Genomic DNA, 4,949 nt, shown 5'->3' on the forward strand with positions numbered 1-4,949 from the left:
ATAAAAAATTCTATTAAACAACAATTTTGTGCCCATGGATACGAGGGGCTTTTGATATCAACTTAAATCGTTAGGGTCATCTCATTAAGAAAAGAGACCCTTCCATATTTTTGCCTTGAAGGAACAAGCTTTGAAAAATGTTGACTTCTCGATTGTGGGTCCACTTTCATCGAAGGAAGAGGGGCCCAATCCCCTTTAGCCTAAAAAAAATTTTGTGGTGTGTGCACCAAGTATTTAAGAGTTTAACACTGTGTTTGGATTGAGGGAAGGGAAGGGAAGAGAAAATATGTTGTTTTCTCTTCTTTTCCCCTGTTTGGATTGTTAAGTGAGGAGGGAAGAGAAGAAAAATGGAGGGAAGAGAAGGGAAAAAACGCAGAATTTTGTTCCCCCCAAAAATGGAGAGACGCGGAGGGAAGGGAAGGGAATAAAATTTTCTTTCCAAATTTGCCCTCATTCTTTTTTAAATTTTCCAAAGAAACGTATTATTGGCAGGCCAACTATTACTAGTTACACCCCAACTAAATCTAATAATTAAATTTCAGAAACCATAGAGATGCTTGCGAAGGAGAAACCCTCGAGAGAAGGAACGAAGGCGACGACCTATGTCTCTCCACACAAGTTTGTAAAAGCTTACTCTGCTCACCTCAAACGATCGAGAAAGGTAAATCTTCAAATCTAGGTTTTCTCCAAGATCACAAACTTCTTCTCTTGTTTATTATATGTAAATTTACGTTATAATTGCAGATATCAGATTAATATTGGAACTTTGATTTTTTAGTTTTTTTTCTTAATGTATCTGCACAATAATTTTGGGGTTTTAGATTCGTGCTTCTTGGTTGATTTGTTCCACATTTTATTTTTATTTGATCTGCTTTTATATTTTTTCGAGTATGAATCTCTATTATTTGTTCTCAGGATTTGGAGTTTTGCTGATCTGATTACGAATTCTACAGGTTTAATGTGTTTTAATGTCAGGGGCTATTTTAATGTGTTTTAATCTCTCTCACACACACACAAAAGATTTAAAACCATGTTGATACTTGTTGGTAAATAAGAGACACGAAAGTTTTGAGGAAAAAAAAAATATAAATCTGTTAAAGAAGAAGCAAATAAATTAGGTAAACACATAATTTATGATGTTTCATACTGTTTATGTACAAGGAAGGTGATAAAGATATTCACAAACTTGCAACATAAAAGAAGAAAACTGGAGATATTGATGCATTGAGAATGAAAACCAAAATTTTCTATTTTAGTAAGGAAAATTAAGGAAAGATGAAGGGATTATTTTCATACATTGCAAAATGAAGATCACTTAGTGAGCTTAGAAGTTGAAGGAAATGCTTATCTTACATAAGATATATAAGCTATTGTAAGATTGTGTTATAAAAGTGAAAGGGACTTTGGCTCCGGTTAAAATATAAAAGGCTTTCTGATCAGATTGTATCCCTATAGATACTTGGAAGTACATTGGAGAAATTGTATTTTGTTGGTTTCTTAGGTTGTTTAACAATATTTTTAGATACAAAGAAAATTTTAGAGAAATGGAGTATTATGGTATGGGTGCCTTTTTTTTTTACAATAACAAGCGTGATATGTAAAATTTCACCAATTATCGTGGGGTCAATGCAAGGAGGTTGACTATCGGTGCTATTTTCTTACTTGGACAATTAATGGTAAAGTTTCGAAAATAGAGACACATTTGCACATGAATTTACTGACATGGAAAAACATAGAGTCCCATATGTTGATGTTATGAAAGATGTGTATTGTGGAGCTGTTGCTAGTTTTAGAACAATTGGTGGCGAGATGTGCTAGTTTCCATTTATAGTGAGTTTGTACCCCCACACCAACATAAAGTCAATATCTTTTTAAAGAAAGATTGGATTTTGTGAGGTGGGTTTAGCAAAGTTTTGTTATTTTTTTTTTAAAAGAAAGATGAGATTTTTGGGAGGTTGGTGGTGTGTTTAGTAGGTATTGAGCTCAAAAACGAAAGAATGGGTTGAAGTGAAGGTGGGTTCTTGTACTTTGATATAGAGAGGAAAAAAAATGACTTGTTCTGTTGAAGAAAGGAGAAAAACAGGGGTTGGATTGGTGAATGGGGCATCTACTCTGCTTGAGGAGATGAAGATTTTGAAAGAAATTCAGGATTAGTCTGGTGGTGTGTTTAGTAGCTTTGTACTAATGTTCTTTCTATTACTTTCTAAAATTGAGTAGTTACTTCAGTGGTTTTGCACTTCTCTTCACTCTTTTATTAAGCTTTTTTTTTTATATCTTTTTTTCTTTTTTAATTTTCTAAATTTGGTTCTTGAACTTGCAAGGCTCATTTACTAAAACTTCAAATATCCTTCATTGCATGCGCGTGTGTTATTATTGGTTTTCTTTGCAATGCAACTCTGATGTCTTGAGTATCAATTCCAGCTTACCTTTGAAAAATATGCTTGAACTTCCACAATTTTCATTTACGTTGTTATTAGGTTTTTCAAGTGACTAACTCGCAGGATTAAAGTGACAATCTCAAAGGTTTCAAGTGGCTATCTCACAGGCTCGCTAATTTTTAGCGAGATTGTCACTTGAAAAACCTGAGATCAAGACCAATCAATGAGGAATCATATGGTTTTTGCTTATGCATAGCCATCTTATCTGTTGTTTTTTTTATTATTCAATGTCACTAGCACATTGGGAGTGTTTGGCTGAATATTTTTGGTACAACCGTGACTGTGTGGACGTATGGGCGATTCGGAAACAATGCTCGTTCCTTGAACCGGTGGAAGAGAATAGGGAGCTAAGGAGAAATTTTTTATTTTCTCACTTGCGTCCATGGGTGATGGGTTGGTGATGCTTGAATGTGGGGTTTGTATGATTGGAGAAATGTGGTATTTTGTCATACAACAGTTGGTTCGAGTGCTTTATCCTTCTTTTATCGTGGTGCATTTGAGATCAGGATTTGGGTTTGTACAAAATCTCGTTATATAGTTAACACTTGATTTAGCTCACTTTTGTTTTTGGGGGAACTGACATAACAAAAGAGGGTAAGGAGGAACATGTAAAGTATCTTAAATGCTAGTCTCTTGGGGGTATGGATTTGCAATTTATTTTCAATTTCCTTTACATGTTAAATTTTCATTTTTCTGAAGGCAGGTTTCCTTCACAATGTGAACATGTTCAATTGTTTAAAGACATGATGGAGCCCCCTTCAAACCAAAGCTGTTATAGCAACTATCCAACTCCTCTTTGGTTAGAGGAGAAGGCATGTGGTATCATTTCTTCGTATCTTATTTCATGACTTAAAAACAATCTATGACAATGAAGTTGGTTTATTTTCATTAACAACTTTGTTACAATCTAATTGAACTTATTCTCCTAATTAAAATGGCGAAATGGGGTTGTTTCTAATGATGAATTTTGTTAGAATGTAGTATAGATTGTTGGCATGAAGCGGCAATGGCCCTTTGCTCTTGACAACCAGTTGGGTCTGTCCTTCCCCTGCAAATTTACTCACTTCTACAGATCCGGTGAAACATCTTTATGTGGTAATGGCAACGGTGGCATGTTCAATTTCGAAAAGGGGAATGCGGTTTTCAGGTTGAATGTTTTTTTTTTCCGCTTAAATTGAGGGTTTTTGAATGGTAAAGGGTGGTTTAGTTGTCTGGAATTCAATTTTCCTATTCTACACTCATTTTTATTATCTTGTGAGTGTATAAAAGTGGATAGTAGTCACATCATAACCAAGGAGGTCATCACCATGTATATCTACAAAGAAAGGTGAATATAAAAGTGGATGGCAGTTGCTTTGGAACTCCATTCCAGTCCAGCTATGCCGTTTATAGTGCCGTGAAGATGGGTGTGGTCTAATCTGGTTGATACTTCTAGGTCAAATTCAGCCTGATTGGGTGATTATAATCTGGTTTATGGATGGAGTTCTCTATACCATTTGCTAGAATGGCTCATTGATTTGGTTGGCTTGTATCTTCTGATTAAGTTGGTTGTTGGACCTGTGATGTACGTGCCATGTTTTGAGCACTGGTGGTAGGCTACGATGGGGATTGCGTCTGTGGAATTTACATATCTATGTATTCATCATTTTTAATATCCTGCATGGAGATTTTACGAAACTTAATGTTGCCAAGCAGGAATTTTTTTTTCTTTTGTGTAAATTTAATCTTAATCTGCTCAACAGGTGAAGAAACACTTCAGCCCGTGTCGAACATGAAGCTAGCACCTCAAAAATTAGTGAAGATCAGCTATTCTACTTTCAGCAAAGGGGCATTGATCACGAGAAGGCAGCCCTTATTTCTGGTTTCTGCGAAGATGTCTTCAACAAGCTTCTTGCCGAGTTCAGTTCTGAAGTGAACGAGCTCATGAGTTTGAAGCTTGAGGGATCTGTTGGGTAGAGACCAATAATTGTGATAATGTACATTTTTTTTTTTTGGCTCCTTGACGAAGAAAAGCAAATCATTATACTGGTTTAATTGTGATGTTCATCATGAGTTGGTCCAAACAGTCCTAGGAGAACTTGAAGATGGCTGCCTAACATCTATGTATGGAAACCATATTGTGACCCGAAACATAACATCCTTTATGTAATTTGACTACTATATATGGCTATCCTTTTATCAAAATAAATGGCTATAATAACCTTTAAAAAATGCCACCAAGTAGTAATGCATGAGGAGTCAACAATGAACCATGTCACACTCAACAACCTGACCTCATTTGTTAACAAACAACTAAGGATAAGGAGTTGAGTCAAACATGTGGCTTGGAAAGGTTAAGCAAATTAATTCAAAGATCAAACTCCCAACCATCTGGCCCTTCAAGCTTTTATTGACAGTTGATCTTGTCTTCAACTTCTCAAGGTTCTTAACTAAGCTCTACTACTATGTTTTATATGGGGAAGGAAGAAATTTTTTTTGAGACTTTGTAAATATTTAGTATGGAATATCCCC

The 4,949-nt window shown here is 35.4% G+C and overlaps 1 long non-coding RNA gene across 3 annotated transcripts; it reads left to right on the forward strand.

The window, feature by feature from the left end:
• Positions 1 to 539: 539 nt before the first annotated feature.
• LOC147385103 (uncharacterized) lies at positions 540 to 4,478 on the forward strand. 3 transcript variants are annotated; one of them, XR_015172879.1, is made up of 3 exons: positions 540 to 661; positions 2,676 to 3,257; positions 3,413 to 4,478. It is a non-coding gene; the product is annotated as an uncharacterized LOC147385103 (long non-coding RNA). The 3 variants fall into 3 exon arrangements; XR_015172877.1 differs by lacking the exon at positions 540 to 661 and having other exon boundaries at positions 2,241 to 3,257; XR_015172878.1 differs by lacking the exon at positions 540 to 661 and having other exon boundaries at positions 2,241 to 3,257; positions 3,425 to 4,478.
• Positions 4,479 to 4,949: the final 471 nt, after the last annotated feature.

The sequence above is a fragment of the Akebia trifoliata genome, chromosome 15 (genome assembly GCF_017979445.1).
Source record: "Akebia trifoliata isolate Shusen 1 chromosome 15, ASM1797944v1, whole genome shotgun sequence".
Taxonomy (NCBI): Eukaryota; Viridiplantae; Streptophyta; class Magnoliopsida; order Ranunculales; family Lardizabalaceae; genus Akebia; species Akebia trifoliata.